Raw genomic sequence first — 26,652 nt, forward strand, 5'->3', positions numbered from 1 at the left:
TGAGCCAGCCTCCTGAGCTGCTGGGATGATAGGCATGAACCACTACACCAGCAACAACAGAAAATTTGATAAAGAGTACCTCATCAAGAATTTTCTCTTCAAACACCATAAAGAATGTGAAAACAGTCTCTAGATTGAAGCATTCCAAAATCTAGGCATACATCAATATAACGTTATTTTACTAATGTATGTTTTCCAAAGGTTATTGATATGCTCTGTGCAAATACCCCCATCTCTGAAATCTGGAAAATCTTAGGGTAGTTCTCCACTTGCTTCTCAGGTGACACAATCTGAGGCTAACAGGGACCCTAAGGACTCTGCAGCCACGTGTTCCTGCAAGAGCCCGGCAGGGGGCGCCCTTCCCACACACTCCACCCTTCTCCTGCAGGATTTTTTTAATTGGAGAAGGAATGATAGGGTCTGACTCTCATTCATGCTTTTCCTTCAAGTAAGGATACAGAACAACTCCAAAGCTGAAACCAGGCCTCTTGTGGACATGACATCAGGAATCTAGACTCAGCCCCCTGAAACCTGACCCCTGGCCTCATTTGAATGGCTTCTCCTCAATAAAAGGGTTCAGCCTGTGTGTGTGTGTGTGTGTGTGTGTGTGTGTGTGTGTGCGTTTGTGTGTGTATTTTCTGAACCTCCTACTGGATCAGATGACTGTAACTCGGGGATGCATTTGCTTATCGCAGAAACAAAGCCATCCATGTTCCTGGGATGACCCCCAAAATTCTTCTTCTTGTTCCTGACTATATAATTACAAGAAATAAATAAATGTATACACAAGGATCATCAGCTACATCATGTGATGTCACATGCAAGCGTGCACTCCTAGTTAAAAACAAATTGAAATGGATCCAAAATATCTTAAGAACCATGTGGTTACATAAAGTTAATCAATTCTACTGTGTTAATTATAGGTTATGCCCTTATCTACAGAAATATCCAAGCACATTAACTATATTTTCATTGATATCTCTTTTCTTTTTTAAAAAAAATATATTTTTTAAGTTGTTGATGAGCCTTTACTTTTTTTATTTATTTGTATGCAATGCCAAGAATTGAACCCAGTGCCTCATGCATGCCTGGCAAGCGTGCTACCACTGAACCCCAACCCCAGCCCTCATTGATGTTTCTTTTTTATCAAGGTACAAAAGTAATTATTTTTCAGAAATTATTTTCATAAATCATTTCAAAGTGTAACCAGGAAAAATTCTAAAAGGAATTTCAACAGAGGAGAAGCACACACTGGAGGTCCTAAGAAGAAAAAAATCATCTTTGGGTAAACCAAGATCTTTATATTCTAGATTTTTATGATAAAAATATTTTCCTAAATAGAAATATATTTATATTATTAATTAGACAGATAATATAGAAATGTAAAAATAAAGATTTGTATGTACTGGACTGACTAAAAGTTTTAACTGATTAATTCAAGGATATTTCAGGCTATTTCCCTGATTTTACTCTCTATGTTGATACTGAGCTAATATTTTTTGTTCATATTTTGACATGATAAAGACCTATTAAAATATTAAGTTTAATTCTGTTAAGCAAGGTCTTTATTGCCTAATGATTCTTTTTGTTTAAGGCAAGGATTAATTTGGGTGAATAAATTCACATCCTTGATTAAACACTAAATACATTAAACTGCTGACTTCAATTCTAATTTTTACAATTCTCCTTGGAGACTAAATTTGATTGATTCAAAGACTGTCCATTCTTGCATATTTTGTTTGTTGAATCATCTTGAGTTCTGGGAATTTTATTAGGACTGAGCTTCTCCAAATTAAAGTTGTACATTAGTTTTGAGTAATAAAAGTTGCAAACCTTGTTGAAAATTCATGGACATGATAAAAGTTCTCTGATTGGACCTATTATCCACAAAATTTGGTAGGATTTATATAATGCTTAGTGACATTTTTTAAAAGACCATCGAGAGACACCTATTTAAAGGATAATATTCTGAGACATGAAGATATGTTGAGACCTTATCTCAGAAAGAGATTGAGGATTCCTTTTAAATTTGTTAGGATGGATGAACTAGTATACATATTGGGAAATTACAATAATCAATTCAAGGTAAATCTGATCATTTAAATAATTGTACTACTATCCATAACTTAAACTGATGATACCATGGCTTATGCCAAGTCTTGACTCAATTGTATTAAATAAAGAAAAGGGGGAACACAGGATCCCAGAGGCACACACTAGATTTTACAAAATATTTAATTTTTTTCTTAATTGTAATATTGAGAATCTCAGGGGATATAGCTCAGTTGTTAGAGTGCTTTGCTAACATGCACAAGGCCCTGGGTTCAATCCCCAGCACCATCAAAAAAAAATTGAGACTGCTCTTGAATTTACAGAATCATGTTGACTGCTGCTGAATATGATTCAGTAAATTAAATCATATTTGAAAAGATAGAATTTAAACTTATCATCATGAAAATGACTGGAAAACCTGACACAGGAAGGTAAATCTTCCAACTGCAGAGTTTACAACCATGCAGCTTCATGAACTTGTCAGGTAGGTAAAAATCATGAAGAGACTTCTATGGACGCATTCCTAAGATCTATTTTTTAAAATTTGCTTTTTACTTGAAGATGGAAACAATACCTTTATTTTGTTTATGTTCTCATGTGGTGCTGATGATCAAACCCAGGGCCTCGCACGTGCTAGGTGAGCACTCCACCACCGAGCCACCACCTTAGCACTCAGATCCATTTTTAATGTACATTATGGTGTGGACTGGAAAGTCCACCCATGAAACTAGATTAATCTTACAGACTGTAGTGGTCAGTTATCTGTTGATCCTATGGCAAACAGGTTGTCTGGGATTATATTTGAGGAATAGTCACTATATGAGAAACCTAAACCAGACAATCATGCTGCCCTTAGAAATTGAATCTCCTTATCTGGAACATTGTCCAAAGAGAAAGATTGTTGAAACAGAATTTTTCTCTACAGGCCAGTTATTTACACAAGGTATCCACCAATGTAGGGTTGCCCTGATCATTCTACAATAGAAACTGGCACCTTTCCTAAGTATTATTCCTGAGTATTCCTGAGTATTATGCAAATGTCTAGTCAGGACCACACAAGAGTTCTAGAAATAGTGGATGCATTTAGGCTGGTCTCCTAGAGTGGACAAGAACAATTACAGGAGGATGCCTGTCATCTGGAGGTTTTACTGGTAATACCCTAACCCTCAGTGAGATGACACCCCAAAAAATGTTAAGATGTTTGTCTTCTGCCTTCAGAATATCTGCCTCACTGACAGACCTAACAGACTCCTTAAATGTGAGAATTAAGAGAAAGGATGATGACTATCCTGTCGCCTGCATGAATACAACTCATCTTAGTTATTGCCAGTTGATATTTCAGAGCTACACTCTGCTGAAGTTAACGTTCAGGTCTGAAACAGGTGCATGCCAGTTAACCAGACCTAGGCCAACTCCTGGTCTCATATCTTTGAAGTGACCACTTTAAATATTATTCGTTGCTTCTACGATACTGTCTTTATGGCTCTGTTTCAAACTTACAACACAGGGATTCTCTTAACGTTGGACTTAAATTCCTTCCAAGAGCTTTCCTAGTCAGATAAATGCTGATGGAAAAACTAGAACTGAGTTAAAATGCTCTAAAAGGCCACTGTGATAAATATTGTGACTGAGCCCTCTGCTCCGTGGTTTGTGGAGAGCCTGAAGCGTCATGCCAAATGACAATGTCTATGTTACCATTTCCAAGTGCAAGGCTTCCCAATAAAATCGAGAAAAGATAAAGAATCTTTTGTTGAGTGTTTGGCAGAATAATAATAATAATAATAATAATAACAACAACAACAACAACAACAACAACAACAACCTAGATCTTCCAAGTTGGTTATGTCCTAGAGATAGTATGTTTTCTACTAATGCCTTCTGTGTTTCAATAGTAGATCATGATGACCTCGGACCAAGAATCCAGTGACTGAAAGATACAATTTCCCAATCGCCTTCAAATATTAAGGAAGAGGAAATATGTGGGGAGCCACTCTGAATGACGCCCCTGGTTTCCAGTCCTGAAGCAAGAGGCTCTTACCGATCACTACATCAATCCCTGAAACTATCTCTCTCTCATTCTTTCTCGTTGTCTCTTTCTGTGAACCCTTAAGGTCAGAGGAGACATCATAGAACACAAAGAGAAAGGTATCATGCAGCCAGGAGGGAGATCTGGGGCAAAGATGGGACTAGTTTCATCATTGCATTTCCTGATCTGGGTCTCAGGTGCGTAGAATTGGACATTGTTTTTATTTATTTATTTTTTCTGATGACCTCTACCTTTGGATAGGATCGCTCAGTCAATTCTCATATAATGTCACTGTTAATGTCGTTAGTTTTATTTCTGCACTTTTACATTCTATTTTCTTATGTTTTTTTGGAGGAAGGGTGGGGACTGGGGATTGCACGCAGGGGCACTCAACCACTGAGCCCAATCCCCAGCCCTATTTTGTATTTTATTTAGAGAAAGGTTCTCACCAAATTGCTTAGGACATTACCATGGCTGAGGCTGGCTTTGAACTCACGGTCCTTCTGCCTCAGCCTCACAAGCTTCTGTGACTTGAAGTGTGCCCCGTCATGCCCAGCCCTCTGAACTACATGCCCTGAACTTCATCTCTATTGCAAGTTTTATTTTGAGACAGAGTGAAGCTAAATTGCAGAGGCTGGTCTAGCAGGTTACTGATCTATTTTTGTTGTTGTTTGTTTTGTTTTGCTGTTTGTTAATGAAGGTTTCTGATTTTTTTTTATTTTAGAGAGAATGAACTCATTATAGAGCTGGGACCTCCTGAGAAACTGAGGCAGTGACAAGAACCCCTTGAACCCTTGATTTTTGCAATCACATCAGAAAGTTTTCAGACATGTCGCCCTGTAACAGGCATGGACTTCTTGAAGGGGAAGGGGACATTCTAAAGGGCGAGAGTGGGTCCTCTCAGACAGCAGAGGGACCCTGTGCCTCTTCTGCACTCTAGTTTTATTGGAGTCCGTGGGAAGTTTCCAGAGAGTCCTGCCCAGGTGCACGTTTGGACTTTTGACAGCAGGGTGACATCATACTTTCAAGTCTCGAGGGTCATGGCAACTCTATGTCACCTTGGCCCATGCTGAGCCATTCTAATTGGATTCTTATCCAAAGAATTATCCTTTCTTACAAAATCTGGTCTGTGGAAAGAGTCACAAAGTCTGTCCCCGCATAGTCACTTGGGTTCCTCTTTGGGGGTTTCCTGCCTTTCTCATGCAGATCACAGGCAGTTGGCTGAGGAATGTGACATCTCCTGTCCACTTGGGCCAGGCAGAGTTGCAGGTAAATTGCTTTTTGGAAATCATGCATTTGCAGGTCAGCACAGCGGGCCCATTTTACAGGGTTATTCTCTTAACCGTCTGTTCCCACCATTCTTGCCTGTGTCCCCTAAAAGACTAAGAGACACAGGTATAGAAAAAGCACAGCTTTTGCTGACAGTGTGACAGGATGGAACATCTGGGCGAGTAGGCAAGTTGCAGTCAGCATTCTATCCTCTAGTTCACAAGGGTCCCCGCTTCCCACCCCAGTTCCTCTTTGGCAAAGTACTATGGGGTGCACCAATTTCCAGATCTTCACCTGGGTTTCCCTGTGTCCCACTGGGCTGTTTAAAGAAGCATGCTGCAGGGAAGAGTAGCACATGCCTGAAATTCCAGTGGATTGGGAGGTTAATGCAGGAAAACTGCAAGTTGGAAGCCAGCCTCTGCAGCTTAGGGAGGCTCTAAGCCTCTTAGCCACACCCTGTGTAAAAGTAAAAAAGAGCTGGAAGTTTGGCTCAGTGGTTAGGCAGTGCTCAGTTAAATCTCTGGTATCAAAACCCCCACATATTTTCATATAAAGCAATACACCCTTAGTTGTCCCCAACTCCCTTTGTCCTTTTGTGCCAGGAAAGTCTTCTTGGATTGAGTGCATGTTGGACCTAGTCACTTTTGACTTTACGTAAATCAACACTGCTTCTTTCTCTCTTGGTCAGGCTGACCCCTCCCCGACCTCCTGTGGGTCCAGGGTGGTTCAAGTGCACAGACTCGAGATCTTCCACATCCACAGTCTGAGGCTGTACACGTGACTCTCCATTTTGCTCTACTTGCCCTCAGGCTGCCTTTCTTATATCTCAATTGTACATTTAAGGCAAAATACCATATTCTCACACCCAGCCATGTTTGGTATTTTATTTAGAGTCAGGCTCTCATTGAGTTGGTTAGCACCTCATTTTTGCTGATGGCTAGATTCGAACAAGCAATCCTCCTGTCTCGGCCTCCTGAGCCTCTGGGATCACAGGCATGAACAACCATGCTTGGTCTCACCCTCTGATTTGTCAACTTCCTCATTGGATTCATAGTAGCTTGGAGTCACCATCTGGAGTTATTCTCTCAGGCCCATTACAGTTATGCTCACACCCACCTTCTTTGAACCACAATAAAAGGGATGCTCAGTGGCAAAGTGCCCCTGCCCTCAATTCAATCTCTACCATGGGGGACAATAAAGGCACCTGGAATTCAATTCTCAGCCCTGGCAGCTATATGTCCACTTTTCCACACATTGTGGGAATACAACTTTTTACACAATAGCCCCCCCTTGGCCATGGGCAATATTGTTAGGTAGAATGAACTTGGGCCAGTGAGCAGGATGTGATAGACTTCACAAAGCCCAACTTAAGAGTAGAGAAAAAAATGTACTTAATTTCCAAGAGGGGGATAGACATGACAGGCAGTGTTGGCCCCAAGTGGCAATTCTTTATGGTTTATATGCAGGGTTAATGGGCCCAGGAGAGCAGGGATTTGGTTTCTTTCTGGTTGGACTATCAGTTGAAACCCAGGATGCTGAGAGTGCTGGGTCAGCTCCTGGGGCTATGTTGCTTCCTATGGCTTTTTGCTTCCTATGGCTTGACATGGAAAGAATACACTGAAGGGGGACTTCCTCCTGACAAAGTGAGGTCAGTCTGTGCAATAGAGTGACATGCGTCCAGGGGGCAAGTGAGTGTGAGTTCACAGATAGGTTATAAGACCACAGATGCCTGAAGCTTAAATCCTAAAGATAATACTAAATTCTAGATACAATCTCCCCTATCCATACATGCCTATGATTACCCTTTCTACAAACCTCAAAGTCCTTGTCAGCATCTGAAGACAGGGTAAAGACAGGGTTTCCTCGTCTTCCTGGTGTAGCTGCACTGGTCAAAGTTTCTTTCCTGCTTTGCATCATAACCTTAGCTGTTTGGTTGTGGGTGAACACCTGACCAGACCTGTGGGGTCACCAGAGTCACATCTCTGCAGAAGACTTCCTAACAGTCGAAGTAGAACATCGACACTAAGCACAAAGCACCCATTTTATTTACACCCCACATTGCTGCCCTAGAGGATTGCCCTCCTTCCTCCCCACCCTTTCTGCTGGGGAGGGAGCCTTGGGCATCAGAGCCAACCCCAGTTGCTTCCTTTCATAGATCAGGAGCCTCCTCAAAGAAACAGAGGCCAGGAGATGAGGAGAGTGACTAAATAGTTTTCAAATTGTTTTTATTTTTAGATATTATATATGAGTCATATATATGATATCTTTAAAAAGCGTTTCAAAAATTTGGAGACCGTGTCTTTCTAAATCACTTGAGGTCGCATCAGCTAGGGGAAAAAAAAATATATATATATATATATATATATATATATATATATATAAATATAAATATAATATATATGCATTATATATTATATATATAATATATTATAGATAATATTCTGATTAGATGTATTTGGTGTGAGAAATATATATATATTATATATTTTATATATATAAATATATATTTTACATATAAAAATATATTATATATATATAAAATATATTATATATAATATCCATTTTATATATAGAATATATTATATAAAATACATATTTTATATATAAAATATATAATATATATATTTTATAAAAATATATGATATATATTTTATATATACAAAAAATATATAAAGTATATAGTATATAATACATAATAAAATATCGTACTTTCTTTTTTAAGGTACTGGGGAATAAACCCAAAGGGGCTTGACCCCGTCCTCTGAGCTCCATCCCCACCCTTTTCATTTTATTTTAAGACAGGGTCTCACTGTTTTCCGATGCAGTCCTGACCTTGGGCTCCTCCAGCCGCAGCCTCCTGGAGAAGCTCTTCTTTGCTTTTGTGTTGAGGTTAAACCTAGGGCCTGGCCATGCTCGGAAAGCACTCTATGGCTGAAGCCCAGCTCAGCGCCAGGCTTCACCTCTGTCACAGAGCCTAAGCCAAGGCTTCCCACCTGGATTTTTTCCCAGCACAGCCGGGAAGCTCCTCCTGAAAAGGGCAGGGACCAAGGATCTGTCACTCTACCCAATTTCAGCCAGTGATTGGACGATTTTAGCTGTCAGTCACGATCCAGAGGCGGGCCTGGAGGCCATCCATCCAGGTCGCTGGGGGGAACTGTCCAATCAGTGTGCAGAGGGAGGGGAAAGGCGGGCTTCCGAAAGCTCGTGGGCTTTTCTTCCTCACCGACTGGGCTACTCCTGCTCCAGGCCCAGTGTTCTCTGCTCTAGGGACCCAGGTGACTGCGCTGCCCGTGTTCTCCGGGATCTCGGGTGCCCAGAGGATCCTCCAGAGGACGCCAGGTCACCAGAGAAGCCAAAAATGGTGAGTTCGCTGAAGATAGGCGGTCAGCACTTGCCTTGGCGCCTGGCGGGCGGGTGATCTGCGGACTGGCGCGTGGAGTCGCCGCTGTCGGGTGGCCCTGGGCCCCATCCCCTGGTTCCCTGGGTTTCGAAGGGTGGCTCAGGTCCCAGGTGTCCCCTTTGCTTTCTACCTGTGGCCCACACTCACTTTTTCCCAACGTGTAGAAAGCAGGGCCACAAATGCACCTTCCTTCTTCCAGTGGAGCTCCACCTAGTGGAGGTCCTCCAAATTGCAGGCGCCTTCTGCCTTCTAAAAGACCACCTCCCTCCACCTCACAGCTTGGCCACACATTCTTCTTCCCACTCATTTCAAATAGACACCGTCTGCTAATTGTCATTATCGCTTAGTGAAATATTGGAAAGAATCAATCAATCTTCCTCCCCCCGTCTCTTCCTCCCTCCCTCCCCCCTCCCTTCCTCCCTTCCCCTTGTGTTGGAAGCTGGGCTGGCCTCCAATTTGTTATCCTCCTGCTTCAGTCTCCCGCTTAACTGGGGTTACAGGCCTGTGCCAATGTCCCTGGCAAGAAGAACACTTTTGAAAGCATTTGTTTTCTATTTGTGAATATTATCCTTGAGGGGAAAGAATGATCACTTAACACTTCCTTGGTTTGGTCAGAATAACTGCTTTAAAGGGAATAAGGGTGTTGTTTATAGATCCCAGGGATATGGAATTCTGGGCTACATCAATAGAGTATAACTGCTCCCTTTTCTGAGAGTGTATGATGTAGAGTCACACCAGTCTTGTACTTAGGTAAGCACACAGGGTAATAATGATGTAGGGACAAAGGAGGCAAGGCACTGAAGGTAGCAGGAAACAGTTTTATATGGCTGCAGCCATTCTCAGAGGGCACTGTTTTCGCTATAATCAATCCATCCATCCCCTGAACCCCAAGTTCAGGTGGTTTCAGAATTTTATACCCAGCATGTAAGGGGAAGGGCTCAGAAGTTCACATTGTAATACCAGGACCCCAAAATAACTCTCAGACCACACAGTCTCATTCCAGTTAAGCCTTTATTTCTGGCCAGTGGCAGACACTGTGCTCTCGAAAGAATGAGATGGTCAGAGTGGTGCCCCTGCGTTCAGTTGGCTCCATATTTAAGCACAAAAACCACAAAAGGGAATTTTGGGTGTTCAGGCAACATAAGCAAGCCTGAAAGTTGTGATCAGTTAGTCTCCAGTTGGCACCATAGATCATTCTGTGTTCTTGGGGAATTTTCATGAACAAAAGATTCCAAACTGCCCCAGTCATGAGCTTTTTGTGTATCATGGCTGAGTTCACAAAGTGGAGTCACCATAGTCAAATTGTCACATCACTCACATAAAAGCAGGTTTTTCTTTCTCTATTCTGGCTAAGTTAACCCTTCAAGGACAGTACCTGAAGAGGGGAGAGCTTCTTCTCCCCTTTCTTTTTTCCCCCACCAGCTGTTATCATGGAGCCCAGTTGGTGACTTGTCTGTGAAGCCCAGCTCAAGGCCAGAGGCCTTGTTTGCACATTTCTACAAACTACTATTCTGGATATAAGTGTGTTAAAAACTAGTAAGGGGGAGTCCAGCACCTGGAGTGTTGATTTCTTTTCTTTTTTTTTAAATTTTTGTTTTAGAAAGAGAGAGAGAGATAATTTTTTAATATTTATTTTTTAATTCTTAGCAGACACAACATCTTTGTTTGTATGTGGTGCTGAGGATTGAACCCGGGCCGCACGCATGCCAGGCGAGCGCACTACCCCTTGAGCCACATCCCCAGCCCAGGAGTGCTGATTTCTTCCAGACTAGCAGCTCAGTAAAATAGGGCAACACAAAAATAGGAAGTTTATCTACACTGAACTTTTTTGTGGACACTCTTTTGTTGACAGTCCTAAAATTAGCCATGGTGAAGATTTCTGGAGAAACCCAGTTACAATTTTCTGTGAAAAAAGAGGATGCCACTACAGTAATGTCTGATTCCTTTACTGTCCTTCATCCCCAGCTCTTTTCAGTATGATTTTCAGAAAGGATCTGGCTATGGTGCCCAGCCTGGCCTGAAAGCTGTGATCCTCCTGCCTCAGCTTCCCAATCTGTTGGGTTTAAAGGCATCGACAACCCCAGCTAAAGAAAATAGTTTGTTTTAACCCAAATATTAATTATCATACTAAGGAACATGGATTCAAGTTACCCTGAATGATGTGTGTGACCCTGCTTGGAAGAGATTAAATCACTTCTTTTTTTTTTCTTTCTTTCTCTCTTTCTTTCTAATTTTCTTTCTTTCTTTTTTTCTTTCTCTTTTTTTAATATACCAGGGATTGAACCCAGGGGCACTGAAACTCTGAGCCACATTCCCAGTCCTTTTTATATTGTATTTTCAGACAAGATGTCACTAAGTTCCTGATGGGTTTCACTAAATTGCTGAGTCTGGCTTTGAATTTAGCAATCCACTTATCTTTGCCTCTCATGGTGCTGGGATTACAGTTGTGTGCCAGTGTGCCTGACCTCCATGTACTTTTATAAAAGAAACTGTGTATTACTGCATCAACCAGTTGCATTGGTAGGAACATCAGATTGGTGGGGTACAGAAAAAAAATAAAGAAAATTTCTTCTGTATGTCTGTTATTGCATTGTGAGCTTTGGTAGATTTTGGAGACGTCTGGTAAGGCTAGTGATGTATTCTGAGAAGTTGTGAGATTGTTGTCTGATACAGAAATTAAGGTGATTGGCTGTTAAAGGGCTTAAGATAGCCCAAGATAATGTTTGCTCTTCATACAGAACCCTACCTTTCCACCCTCATGGTGGTCTAGTTAGCCAAAGTCAAGTACTCTGAAGGTTCTTTGATGTAGATGCAACTGTATAGAGAACTTGAGTTCACAGCTGTAAAAATATTGTGCTTTTTCTTTTATCTTCCTTAGGTGTAGGCACCATGTCAGATTTCTTGGGCAGAGATTCCCTTTGGACACCACCCAGAGTCCCATGTCCTCAGCCACTATCCTTTCCTGGAGCTGCCACAGAGTGCCCACAGCTGCCCTGTGCCTTGCAGGGTGAACAGAATTTCAGGCCCTTGGTCAGATGCTCCCAGAGGACAGCCTGAGGTGTGAGGTGTAGCCTCTTGGGGAAGCTGCTGGGGGCCCTAGGCTGAGGAATCTTCTGGAAAAGGCCTCATCTAAACAGCTACTTCTTGGGACTTTGTTTTCCCCAAGCTCTGTTCCTATTCCTTGGATTCAGGTGGACAGTCATTCTGTGGATGCTGGTGCTGAGGGGCCAGGTGAGCAGTGACTCCTGCCCTTTTAGTCTCTCACGGTGTGAAGGAGCAAAACCTCTCCTGGAGCATAATGACACCCCACCCCAGTGCAGAGCTATGCAAAGCTTAAAAGCCTCATAGACTGGAGTCATGTTACAGGTGCCTGGGAGGGTGATCTTGGATGCTTTTCATAAGCAAGACCAGGAGGAAGCATGTCCTTGCTGTCAGGGACCTTCCCTGCCCCTTGAGCCTGACACATCTGTGCTCCATGAGCACCAAAGCTTTCTGTGTATCACTTTGAAATGATGTGCTCACTATTCTGAGGCCCAGGTTTATTTAGAAGTGTTGCAAATTTGAGGACAGCCTTAGCAACTTAGGGAGGCTTTATTCAACCTGGTGAGACTGCGTCTCAAAAAGTGAAAATGACTGGGGATTTGGCTAAGTAGTAAAATATCTCTGGGTTTAATCTCGGGGGTATCAAACAAAAAAGAAAAAAAGAAAAAGAAAATATTTAATTACCTAATTTACCTTTTGCTACCCCTGAGTATGTATAAAAAGTTTGTAAGATTCAGATTTGTCTTTTCAGTGGTTTCAAATTGAAATCCAACCCTGGATTCCTAAATAACACGTGAGATACATAGAAAGTCTGTCTTGCATTATTGCTGCAGAATTTGAGTCCAATTCTACTAAAATACTGGTGGACAAATTTATGAATGTGATTTCATGAAAACTAGTATCTGTCCTTCACAAGGTGATGAATTTGACAAAGGACGACAGTTATTCACCCTTGTTGTCTGACCTTGGCAGGTTCATGTTAACTGTGTGGTTTTTTGTTATCAGGAATGGAACCCAGAGGTGCTTAACCACCAGCCCCTTTTAGATTCTTTGTTTTGAGACAGAGCCTTGCTACATCATCTAGGGCCGCTGGGGTTACAGGTGTGCACCATCACACCTGTCTTCATTGTAATTTTTAAGGACAATTTTGGCAATGCCTTGAATACCCAACTGTAATCATTTAATCACTGAATATCAGTGAAAGAGTAAATGACACCTGTTTTCTGCAAACGAGAGATCCATGTGTCTAAATAAGGGTGGTGATCCCCTCACCATGTCACCTAATTCCTGTTTCCTCCCAACTGCCTCCTCTTAGGGCAACCCCTTTGGGAGCTAGTTTTTTAGCTTATGAAACTTGGGTGTAACATAAATGCTCTCTCTATTCTCTCTGTCCTGTACAACATTTTGCCTGGTCTTAGATACAGTTTACTGTTTCCAATTTTTTGAAGAGTATTTTTTGTTGTTGCTGTAGTTGGACACAATAACTATTTATTTATTTTTATGTGATGCTGAGGATCAAACCTAGGGTCTCTCACGTGCTAGGCAAGCACTCTACTGCTAAGCCAGAATCCCAACCCTCTTATTTCCATTTTTAGATATAGTTTTTCTTAAGTTTACCTCCAAAATACAGTAAACTATGCCCTAAATTTCACAGAATTTGCTGAAAATCTCAGTGTTTTTTCAGAGAGTTTAGAACATGGAAACATTCAATCTTCTTTGTGAGAAAGTGTGGTGTCTTTCTACTGATTTTGTAGTGTTTTTATGCCTCTAATTGTGTACCTTTTGTATCATAATCATTTTTCTCTCTCATTACATGTATTTTATCAAGCTACTCACCAGGCCAAGAGAATTAGTATTGTAGACTGTTGTTTATTTATTTGCTTCCTTATTGAGTGCTGGGAATTGATGCCATGGACTTGCTCATGCTTAGTTATCTTCCAGAAATAAATTTCAATTTGTGAGCAACGTTCTAGAGGTGGGCAGGTGTTTTACTGGGGAATAAACCTACAGGCAACCGACCACTGAGCACATCCTCAGCCCTTCTTATTTATGTATGTTTTCTTTTTCTTTTTTAAAAAATATTTTGTATAGTTGTAGATGGACAGAATACCTTTATTTTATTTATTTTTCTTTGGTGCTGAGGATCATACCCAGTTCCTCACACATGTTAGCAAGTGGTCTGCAACTCAGCTACAGTCCCAGACCCCCTTTTTATTTTTGATGAAGACCAGTCTCACTAAATTTCTGAGTGTCTTGCTATGTTGCTGAGACAGGCCTCAAACTTTTGCCATTTCCCTGCCTTGACCTCCCTAGTGGCTGAAATTACAGATGCATACCACTACACCAGCAGTTGGAGTGAGTTTTGAAGAGTTATCATCCAATTTCTTTGCAGATGAAAATAGTATTGAAAATAAGTTTTCTTGCTTTTGTTCATACTTTTGAAATTTGTAACTATGACTCTTCCTCTTTGCTTTATTTTTGCATTATTATGAAAAAGGTATTTAGCATATCATATTGTTTCTTATGTATACATTTTTAAAACTTCATGACTTGGTAGTTTATTTACTTCTTTATTAGATAAACTTTCTTTTTATGAGCAATTTTAGGCTTACATAGTTTGTTAGTTAGTGTTCTCTAGAGTAGCAGTATCTAGAGGAAGTATGATTATCAAAGGGGATCCATTAGATTGGCCTAATTGACCCGAAGGTGGATGTTCACAGTGGCCATCTGCAGGCTGGAGAGCTTGAGAAGTGGTAGCTGCCGAGTCGCAGAGGCTGAATCTTCAGAACAAAGGGGATCAATGGTGCTGCCTTATTCCAGACCAAAGATTCTGGAAACTCACTAGAGAATCATTGGCAGAGTCCACTTTGGGAGAGTGAAGAATTTTGTTCCACCCAAGACACCATCCTATTGGATGGTGCTGCCTAGCTTAAGGAGATTCTCCAGTTTGGCTCACTATCCCATATACCCATCATTTATAGACACACCGTCATGGACACACACAGAAGCTCATTAATCATCGGCATCCTTTAATCCAATCAAGGTGACAATTAAACGTGCCATTACACATAGTATCAAATACCCCTTCTCTTTAGCTGATAGTCTCCACTGTTTTCAACATATTGCATTGGTGTAGGGTGTTTGTTAGTTACTAAACCAGTGTTGAACATTTGATAAAGAGAATGGATGAAGCAACATTTAGGATAAGCCAAAGTTCATCCTTTACTTTAGGGTTCCTCTTCCTTGTGATATGATTTTGTGTGTCACGTCGTATACAAGATAATGTCATACAGAAGAGTTTCAGTGCTCTGCTCCCTAATTCCCGGCACCCATCAGTTCTGCTAGTGCATCTATAATGTTGTCTTTTTCAGAATGTTCTTGACTTGGAATCTTACTGCACTTGGCCATTTCAAACTGGCTTCTCTCACTTACCTGTGTGCTTTTAAGGGTGCTGTATCTTTCCAGGCTGCAGAGCTCATTTTCTGGGTGATGCTCTTTGGTGTGGCTAAACTTAAGCTTGTCCATTCAGTATTGAAAGGTGCATCTTCCTTTCCTCTAGGTTTGGGCCGTTGTGGATATGGCTGCTGTAGTCACTGCAGTGAGGGTTCCTGTGCCCATAATTTTTACATCATTTGCATAGACATTTGGAGTGTGATGACTTAATTGTACATTTTTTTTTCATTTATGATTAAATTTTGCATTTATGATCATGAGCATCATTCATAGTTTTCTTTTCTATTCAATACTTTTCTTTATTTAATTTGGATAATATGGTCACTTATGCCTCAGGAAGACTTAGGAGGTGTTAACTGAGCTTCTATGTTCTGGAAACAAAGTAGAAAATTGGTGGCAGTTCTTATGTGTCTCATGGAAGCCTGTTTGAGATGTCAGAGCCTTGCCTTGCCTTTTTGGGAAGTAATTAGTTATTGAGTCTGTTTTTCTCAGCAGCCATGGACTCATCTATTTTGTGTATTTCCCCTTGTGTAAGTTGTAGGAGATTGTCTCTCTCAAAGAAATGGTCCAGTTTCTGCAAGTTGTGTTATTTGTGTCAAGCATGTTTATGATAATCTTGAAGTCCCAATGCATTGTTGACGATAACAGTTTTAAATCTGTTAGTAGGTTTTCAGTCTTCGTTGTTTTTTTTCTTTAATATCATTGTATATTTTACACTTTTTATTTCTTTTATTTTATGTGGCAGTGAGGATTGAACCCAATTTCTCCCAAGCACTAGGCAAGCAGTCTTCCACTGAGCCACAACCCCAGTCCCTGTCCTCTGTATTCTTAGCCTTTTGTCAGTTAATCAGTGATGCTAATGTTCATGAAGAACTTGACTTTGCAGACTGCAGATTTCCTGATTGTGGTTTCATCAACACTTTCTCTGTTACCTACTGTTGAGAGCCACAGACAAAGGGGCCCCAGCAAACTTTAAGACTGCCAGCTGATGATTGGCTCACAGCGGCCCCAGCAACTTCTAGCTGATTGGCTCCTCTGCGGTGAATCTTATTGGACTGTTTGCCCGCCCTTTCAGCCTACGGAGCTGCTCATTCGAGGACACTTTTGGCTCCGCCCACACGACCCAGCGAATCGGCCTAAAGAGCCGGAGGAGTGGGGGAGGTTTATAGGCTTGTGGGAAGCCAGTGGAGGCAGTTGGGCTCTGAGGGAGCTTTTTTGTTTTGCATGTGTGGTTCTAAAAGTGAAGTTTATTTCTTTTGACAAGTGGCTCCTGAATTGTGCCCAGTCAGACTGTGGCAAACTACCTGTGGTAAATTTAGGTTTACCTTGCTCTTCTTACTCTGGTTTTCTGAAGTGGCAGTTTCATTGGTTGCTATTAGCTCTTCTTTTCTGAAATTTGCGTTGGATGACTTAGACACCACTACATCGCCACCTCTGGTGTTCTCTATGAATTTCCTATGATGGACTTTTACATTTTTTTCTTTCAAAATGGTCACCTTTTTTTTTGAGTCACCTCTTTGTCCTGTGTCTGTTCAAAGCCCTGTGTTTCATGTCCCCTTCCCTGGAGGCTTCTCAGCTTCTTCTCATCTGATATCTGCTTTAGCTCTCATGTTCTTTGAGCATACATGGGATTTCACTGGTGGTGCACTTGTAGGGGTGTGGTTTATGTCCTGTGGAGTGTTGCTGTGACCCTGAAACCTCAGTGTGCTTCCCGTTTGGTTGAAGGTCCATGAAGCCCTCCTGTCTGCATCATTGTCCTGACAGAGTTGGGCTGATGTCTCTGAGGGTAATTGTGGGTTCTTCATAGTTTGAGGTGGTTCTGTATGGTTTCAGTCCTTGAGTATGCTTCTGTGTAAGTGGCAGGGACATTTTCTTTGTCTGTTCCATCACTGTGCAGACATCATAGCATGCTTACAGATGTGAATGGTGGCCTCTTTCACACAGATACAGTGTGGGATAGTTCAGAATTCTGGGCTACAAACTTGTTGCTTTACTACACTCTGGAAGAGCTTCTGCCTTAGGTTTGTTTGCACCACCATTGCTACAGGCAGGATGAATCTCTTTCACAACAGACAATCATTGCAAATGTGGCCCACCCTTGATCAAAATGTCCTTGAGCAGAACATTGGTATGTGTCTCATGACTGTATATTATGGTAGTGAACCGGCTGCTGTTAAGAAGAGTTTGACAATCATTGGATATTCATTGTTGCTGTGAGACTTAAAAAAGTAGTGCCTGCTATTTATTAACAAGATTGTTTTCAGAGTTATAAAACTTTGTAAGGCTGTTGTTTGGACAAGGTGACATTTTTGTTTTTTGTTTTCTTTGTTTTTTTTTAGAGAGAGAGAAGAGAATTTTTTTTTAATATTTATTTATTAGTATTCGGCAGACGCAACAACTTTTTTGATATGTGGTGCTGAGGATCAAACCCGGGCCGCACGCATGCCAGGCGAGCGCGCTACCGCTTGAGCCACATCTCCAGCCCATGGTGACATTTTTAGGTCATTGAGTTCTTTCTTTTTTTTTTTCTCATTGTTTTTATTGGTTGTTCAAAACATTACAAAGCTCTTGACATATCGTATTTTATACATTAGATTCAAGTGGGTTATGCACTCCCATTTTTATCCCAATTACAGATTGCAGAATCACATCGGTTACACATCCACGTTTTTACATGATGCCATATTAATGACTGCTGTATTCTGCTATCTTTCCTATCCTCTACTATCCCCCGTCCCATCCCCTCCCATCTTCTCTCTCTACCCCATCTACTACAATTTATTTCTCTCCTTGTTTTTTTTCCCAGTCCTCTTAAAACCTCTTATATGTAATTTTGTATAACAATGAGGATCTCCTTCCATTTTCATGCAATTTCCCTTTTCTCTCTCTTTCCCTCCCACCTCATGTCTCTGTTTAATGTTAGTCTTTTCCTTCTGCTCTTCCTCCCTGCTCTGTTCTTAGTTGCTCTCTTTATGTCTTTTTATATCAACGAAGACATTTGGCATTTGTTTTTTAGGGATTGGCTAGCTTCACTTAGCATAATCTGCTCTAATGCCATCCATTTCCCTGCAAATTTCATGATTTCGTCATTTTTTAGTGCTGCGTAATACTCCATTGTGTATAAATGCCACTTTTTTTTTTATCAATTCATCTATTGAAGGGCATCTGGGTTGGTTCCACAGTCTAGCTATGGTGAATTGTGCTGCTATGAACATCGATGTGGCAGTATCCCTGTAGTATGCATTTTTAAGGTCTTCAGGGAATAGTTCGAGAAGGGCTACAGCTTGGTCAAATGGAGGATCCATTCCCAGCTTTCCCAGCAATCTTCATACAGCTTTCCAAATTGGCAGCACCAATTTGCAGTCCCACCAGCAATGTATAAGAGTACCCCTTTCCCCACATCCTCGCCAACACTTGTTGTTTGGCTTCATAATGGCTGCTAATCTTACTGGAGTGAGATGGTATCTTGGGGTGGTTTTCATTTGCTTTTCTCTGACTGCTAGAGAAGGTGAGCATTTTTTCATGTACTTGTTGATTGATTGTATGTCCTCCTCTGAGAAGTGTCTGTTCAAGTCTTTGGCCCATTTGTTGATTGGGTTATTTGTTTTTTGTTTTTTTTTTTAATTTTTAAGAGAGAGAGAGAGAGAATGAGAGAGAGAGAGAGAGAGAGAGAGAGAGAGAGAGAGAGAGAGAGAGAGAAGAGTAGAGTTTTGAGAGAGAGAGAGAATTTTTTTTAATATTTTATTTTTTTTTTAGTTTTCGGCGGACATAACATTTTTGCTTGTATGTGGTGCTGAGGATCCAACCGGGGCTGCACGCATGCCAGGCGAGTGTGCTACCGCTTGAGCCATATCCCCAGCCCAAGAGAGGAGTTTTAATATTTATTTATTTTAGTTCTTGGCAGACACAACATTTTTTTTTATATTCTTTTTTTTTTATTGGTTGTTCAAAACATTACAAAGCTTTTGACATATCATGTTTCATACATTAGATTCAAGTTGGTTATGAACTCCCATTTTTACCCCAAATACAGATTGCAGAATCACATCTGTTACATATCCACATTTTTACATAATGCCCTATTAGTAACTGTTGTATTCTGCTCCCTTTCCTATCCTCTACTATCCCCCCTCCCCTCCCCTCCCATCTTGTCTCTCTACCCCATCTACTGTATTTCACTTCTCTCCTTTGTTTTGTATGTGGTGCTGAGGATCGAACTCGGACCGCATGCATGTCCCCAGCCCTTATTTGTTTTCTTATTGTTAATTTTTTTGAGTTTCCCAACACCATTTGTTGAAAATGCTATCCTTCCTCCAATGCATGCTTTTAGCCCCTTTATCGAATATAAGATAGTTGTAATTTTGTGGATTGGTCTCTGTGTCTTCTATTCTTTACCATTCGTCCACCCGCCTGTTTTGGTACCAGTACCATTCTGTTTTTGTGACTATTGCTCTGTAGTATAGTTTGAACTCTGGTATGCTATACTGCCTGACTCACACTTCCTGCTTAGAATTGCTTTTGCTATTCTGGGTCTTTTGTTTTTCCATATAAATTTCATAATTGCTTTATCTATTTCTACAAGAAATGCCTTTGGGATTTTGATTTGCATTGCATTGAACCTATAGAGAACTTTGAATAATATTTTCATTTTGATGATGTTAGTTCTTCATATCCATGAACAGGGTATATTTTTCCATCTTCTAAGGTCTTCTTCTATTTCTCTCTTTAGGGTTCTGTAGTTTTTATTGTATAAATCTTTCACCTCTTTTGTTTGGTTGATTCCCAAGTATTTTATTTTATTTTTTTTTTTGAGGATAATGTGAATGGGGTGGTTGTCCTCATTTCCATTTCAGAAGATTTGGAGCTGATATACAGGAATGCCTTTGATTTATGCATGTTGATTTTATATTTGCTGAATTCATTTATTAACTCTTGTAGTTTCTTTGTAGACCCTGTTGGGTCTGTTAGATATATTATCATATCATCCACAAATAGTGATAATTTAAGTTCTTCTTTTCCTATTTATATGCCTTTAATTTCTTTCGTCTGTCTAATTGCTCTGGCCAGTGTTTCGAGAACTATATTGAATAGAAGTGGTAAGAGAGGGCATACCTGTCTTGTTCCAGATTTTAGAGGAAATGCCTTCAGTTTTTCTCCATTCAGAATAATGCTAGCCTGAGGTTTAGCATATATAGCTTTTATGATGTTGAGGTAAGATCCTGTTATCCCTAGTTTTTCTAGTATATTGAACATAAAGGAATGTTGTACTTTGTCGAATGCTTTTTCTGCATCTATTGAGATAATCATGTGGTTCTTTAAATCTATTGATGTGGTGAATAACATTTATTGATTTCCGTATATTGACCTAGCCTTGCATCCCAGGGATGAATTCTACTTGATCATGGTGCACAATTTTTTTGATATGCTTTTGTATTTGATTTGCCAGGGTTTTATTGAGGATTTTTGCATCTATGTTCATTGGAGATATTGGTCTGTAGTTTTCTTTCTTTGAAGTATCTTTGTCTGGTTTCGGTATCAGGGTGATGTTGGTCTTATACAATGAATTTGGAAGATCTCCTTCTTTTTCTGTTTCTTGAAATAACTTGAAAAGTATTGGTATTAATTCTTCTTTGAAGGTTTTGTAAAACTCCGCTGTATATCCATCTGTTTCAGGGCTTTTCTTGGTTGGTAGTGTTTTGATGGCTTCTTCTATTTCCTCCTTTGTCATTGGTCTGTTTAAATTGTGTGTATCTTCCTGACTCAATCTGGGCAAGTCATATGACTTAAGAAATTTACCGATATCTTCACTATCTTCTATTTTATTGGAAATAAATAGAAATAATTTCTAATTATCTTCTGTATTTCTGTAGTATCTGTTGTGATATTGCCTTTTTCATCCTATATGTTGGTAATTTGAGTTCTCTCTCTTCTTCTCTTCATTAGCATGGCTAACTGTCTGTCAATCTAATTTATTTTTTCAAAAAACCAACTTTTAGTTTTATGAATTTTTCAATTTTTTTTGTTTCAATTTCGTTGATTTCCATTCTGATTTTAATTATTTTTTGCCTTCTGCTACATTTGCTGTTGTTTTGCTCTTCATTTTCTAGGATTTTGAGATGAAGATTGAGTTCATTTATTTTTTGGTTTTTTCTTTTTTTGAGGAATGATCTCCAGGCAATGAATTTCTGTCTTAAAACTGCTTTCATTGTGTCCCATAGATTCCCATATGTTGTGTCTGTATTTTCATTTATTTCTAAGAATGTTTTGATTTCCTCCTTTATGTCTTCTGTAACCCATTGATCATTCAGTAACATATTGTTTATTTTCCAGGAGATGCAGGATTTTTCCTTCCTTCTTTTATCTTGATTTCCAGTTTCATTCCATTATGATCAGATAAGGTGCATTATATTATCTCTACCCCTTTATATTTACTAAGAGTTGCCCTATGGCATAATCTATGGTTTATCTTTGAGAAGGATCCATGTGCTGCTGCGAAGAACGTGTATCCACTTGATGATGGTTGATATATTCTATATATTTTGGTTAAGTCTAGGTTATTAATTGTGTTATTGAGTTCTACAGTTTTTTTATTCAGCTTTTGTCTAGTGGATCTGTCCAATGGAGACAGCGGTGTACTGAAGTCACCGATAATTATTGTGTTGTGGTCCATTTGACTCTTGAACTTGAGGAGAGTTTGTTTTATGAACATTGCAGCACCATTGTTTGGTGCATAGATATTGATAATTGTTATGTCTTGTTGGTGGATGGTTCCTTTTAACAGTATATAGTGGCCTTCTTTATCCCTTTTGATTAACTTAGGTTTGAAGTTTATTTTATTCAATATGAGTATGGCCACTTCTGCTTGCTTCCGAGGACCATGTGAGTGGTATGATTTTTTCCCAGCCTTTCACTTTCAACCTGTGTATGTCTTTTCCTATCATATGAGTCTCCTGAAGGCAGCATATTGTTGGATTTGTTTTTTTAATCCAGGTTACTAGCCTTTGTCTCTTGATTGGTGAATTTAAGCCATTAACGTTTAAGGTTACTATTGATATATTGTTTGTACTTCCAGACATGCTTATTTATGTATTTATTTTAATATGGCTTGGTTTTCATTTTTGGTTATATTTTTTGTTCTTCTTTTTACTGGGTTACCTCTCAATGTTAGTTTTGGGTGCTGTTTTTCAATTCCTCTTTTTGTAGTGTTTTGCTCAGAATGCTTTGCAGTGCTGGTTTTCTGGCTGTGAATTCTTTTTACTTTTGTTTATTGTGAAATATTTTAATTTCATTGTCAAATCTGAAGCTTAATTTTGCTGGATACTGTATTTTTAGTTGAAATCCATTATTTTTCAGCGTTTGAAATATGTTGTTTCAGGATCTTGTTGCTTTCAACGTCTCTGATGAGAAATCAGCCATTAACCTAATTGGTTTACCACTGAATGTAATCTGCCTTCTTTCTCTCATAGCTTTTAATATTCTCTCCTTGTTCTGTATGTTGGATGTCTTCATAATTATGTGTCTTGGAGTTGGTCTATTAGGGTTTTGTATGTTTGGGGTCCTGTAGGCTTCCAGGATTTGGCAATCCATTCCACCTTTTATATCTGGGAAGTTTTCTAGGATTCTTTCATTCAATAGGTTGTTCAATTCTTTGGTTTGAATCTCTATACCTTCTTCTATCCCGATGACTCTCAAGTTTGTTTCTTTTTTTATAACATCCCATATTTCTTGGATAGATTGCTGGTGATTTTTTATGATCCTTTCTGTGTTGACTATATTCTTCTGGAGTTGATACACTTTGTCTTCATTATCTGATATTCTGTCTTCTATTTGATGTAGTCTATTTGTAATATTCTCGTTTGAGTTTTTAATTTGGTTTATGATTTCCTGCATTTCTAGGATTACGGTTTGATTTTTTTTTAACATCTCTATCTCCTGGTATAGGTCATTCTTTGCCATTTAAATTTGCCTATTTAATTCATTTTCAAAGTATACTTTCATTGTTTGGACTTGCTGTCAAAAGTCTTCTCTAAGATTTCGTTCCATCTGAGTTAGGTATGCCTTGAGTTCTTTCTCTGTCCATTTTTCCTGAAGCTTCTAGGTTCTCCTGTGAATTTAAGCTTTCCTGCATTGTTTGTAATCCTTTTTTCGATTGTTTTTTCATGGTGCTCATATTGCTTTCCAACTCTGTTTGACTGCTTTGTTTCTGTTTTCTTCTTTAAATTTGTTTTGGTTTTCATAGTTCCAATATATCTCCTTTATGTTGGGAGACAATGTTTAGAGATATTGGGTTTAATTGTGCTTAAGGTAAATTCATTAGTTTCATTAGAGGTCTACAGAATTTAATGGCATGTATAGAACTGAGGTTTGAACTTAGGATTTTATGATGAGGTCGGGCACTTTGATGGTATTGAGGTTAATATATGTTAGCTTCTTTGGGGGGTTGCTCAAATGCAGACCGATATTAACAAGAGAATAGACAGGAGTACTTGGGGGTAGTTAAGGGCTTAGTCAGACTATGGACTGTTTCATAGTATTCATCTATTTTCATCTAGTAAGTTGTACGTAATTTGGGTGGTCATGCTTAAGAGGAAAGATGAGGAGAAAATAAGGAAGCAAACCAAGAAAGATAGAGGGAGAGAGGAAAGAAAAAGAAAAGAATAGAAAAGAAAAGGAAATGATAATAAAAAATAATAAAATGCAGTAAAATAGAAATTACATTTTAAAAAATAATAGTATAATTGTAGAAAAGAAAAAAAATAAAACTAAAGAAAAATTTTAAAAAAATCAAAAGAAAAAGTGACACTGTTAGGCTTCTATTTTCTTCACTTCTAATAGGTGGTGCTGTGCTTTCCGGGCCAAGATTTTGTCCTCCGGCTATAGGAAACAGTCTGTGTGAGGCCTCTCCCTCCTCCCCCCACTGGTATCTCTCAAAACCTGTTAGCTTAGGTTAATTCCTGGTTTCTACTCCCCTGGCTTCTCCTGTCTGCCAGGTCTATCCCCATGTGGTACCTCTCGGCAGTTCAAACTACACTCTGTGCCTGCAGTTTCCTGGACGTGGAGTGCGGCTTTTGGGAACCGGCACCTTATTGTTTTGATTTCCTCCGATAGCCCCTCCTCCTAGAGCTGGCGAACAGGTTTTGTTTTCGCTGCTGGTGGAAGGGAGTAGTTGGGGGTCAGGTGCCTTTACTTTTCCCCCACACCGCTACTCAGATTCACTGTTAATCATGCCCCCGGAAAGCCAGGAAGAGATTTTATGTGATTTCCCCTCTGTATGGAAAATGGTTTTAATGTCACAGACCTGTTCTATCACTGAATGAGATGCAATCAGTCGAAAATTGGCGATGGTGACGTCAACTCTACAAGATGGTGGCCGCTGGCTTCCTCGGTGGTCTGACAAGTGTGGAGGAGAGGACTGGACTGCTTCCTTCCCCTGTCTCAAACCTAGAATTCAGCACTGAGCACAGTGAGGGCACAGCCGGAAGGCGCCTGCAGAATCAGCAGCGCCTTATCTCTGCGTTGCTAGCTCGCCATTTCCCGTCGAGCTCCGCAGTCTCTAGCAGTGGGGCAAGTCGCTGAATAAGCAGCTTGAATCTCTGTGTGGACAAATCGCTCTCTATTGAGCCCCAGTAACCGATCCTCGGGCGATAGAAATCCTTCCTCTAGGTTTTGGTGCACCCCAATTTTGCTGGAAATTCCTAACAAGATAGCATTTGGCCGTTCTAGTTCTAACTCGTCATTCACTTGCATAGTGACGCAGTACACGGGGGTGATGCACTCCATCTGCCGCCATCTTCCAAGTCCTCATTGAGTTATTTCTAAGAAACATGCTATCATTCCACTTACCCCATTCTACTTTGACAGTAACCACAAGAAACTATCAAATTGTTGTGTTTATTAATACATGAATTAAATTAATCAAGTAGAGAACTCATGTTTGTTTTGGTCATTTAATAGTAAGCTAGTTGACTACATTTGTTCTGGAGTAAAGCACCTGCAAACTTCTAGTTGTTCTTAGTGTAATCACACAGAATGAGCTCAATCTCCAGTTAACACATTGTGACCACCTGTGTGAAATGTTGTCTAAATGTTGTCTATGAAAGAATTTCCTTAGTGACCCCATGCCCAGAGGGTGGGAGTGGGGGCTGGTTCTAGGCATTTCTTTAAGTATGGAACAATAGACTTTCAGAGGAAACAAGACATCAGTAAATACCATGTTGTTTATATTAACCTTAAAGGTACAGGGAGGCAGTGTAGTTGGCAGAATCTCTCTCAAATGCTTAGTTTCATGATTCCTGCATTTTTCTACTCATCACCTTTCTCTTCTAAAGATAAGTACTATCAGAAGTGCTTATATTAGCTCTGTACCACACAGGACGTTTCTAGGACATGTAATAGAGGTGCAACCATTAAAGAAGTTAGTAGTAATCTGGGAGCCTGTCTTACTTTCTGTGAACTCCCCAGAGGAAGGGTATAAATCACTATGATGTTTGCCTTCTGAGTAGCCAATTTCTAGTGTTGGAATGGGTGTAAGAAATTGAGTGCAGTAAAGATTTGATGGACCAAATTATGGAATTAATCAGGAGGCCAGGGAATCATGTGAACATCATGCATGTTGAGTGCAGATTTCTCATGCTGTCAATCTTTCCTGGCCTCCACTATACATTTGTGGGATATTTCAGATCTCAGTGACCTTTGAGGATGTGGCTGTGGACTTCACCAAGGAGGAGTGGGCTTTTCTGGATGCTTCCCAGAAGAACCTTTACAGAGATGTGATGCTGGAAGTCCTCAGAAACCTGGCTTCTATAGGTAATAATGATGGTTTTAAAATAATCAAATCGGAGAACTCATGTTTATTTTGATCATTTATGTAGAAGGTGAAAAGGAAATCAGTTGATGAATTATTGAAGTATAAATGGCACCTACAGTTTGGCAAAGCATTTCTAGCTCCTAAATATTCATAAAGAGTGTTATATTTTCTTATTTTAGGTAACAAGTGGGTAGACAAGACCACTGAAGATCAGATTGGAAACTGTGGAAGCAACCTAAGGTAACTGTACTCACAAGAGGAATTCGTGAGGGAATCTGAGAACTGTCATATAATTTTTAAAGCAAACCAACCAAAGAAATATGCATAATTTGAAATGTATTTATTCTTATAATATTTTTTACCAGAAATATATACTTATCTGTAACAGGTATTCAGTCTTTTCAAAGTATTTGACATGCAAAAAGGACTATGAAATCGCATATGTGAATATGACTATGTGAATAATAGCCATAGAGAAGCTGTGTTGCAAAGGATTGTTTCCTTTCAATCTCTTTATTTTCGGGGAACTTTAACAAGTCAGAAAATCTAGCCTTTACATGATGTTGGTAGAAATGTAAAGACCTATAAATAAATAGAAAACTG

General features: G+C 39.8%; 1 protein-coding gene across 4 annotated transcripts in view; it reads left to right on the forward strand.

The window, feature by feature from the left end:
• The first annotated feature begins 8,562 nt into the window (after window positions 1-8,562).
• LOC144371504 (uncharacterized) overlaps window positions 8,563-26,652 on the forward strand; it is a 338,074-nt gene continuing 319,984 nt past the window's right edge. For all 4 annotated transcript variants that reach the window (XR_013431470.1, XR_013431468.1, XR_013431469.1 and 1 more), the window contains exon 1: window positions 8,563-8,708. The gene's annotated coding sequence lies outside the window, so the exon portion shown is untranslated. The remainder of the gene's footprint in view (window positions 8,709-26,652) is intronic.

The sequence above is a fragment of the Ictidomys tridecemlineatus genome, chromosome 16 (genome assembly GCF_052094955.1).
Source record: "Ictidomys tridecemlineatus isolate mIctTri1 chromosome 16, mIctTri1.hap1, whole genome shotgun sequence".
Taxonomy (NCBI): domain Eukaryota; kingdom Metazoa; phylum Chordata; class Mammalia; order Rodentia; family Sciuridae; genus Ictidomys; species Ictidomys tridecemlineatus.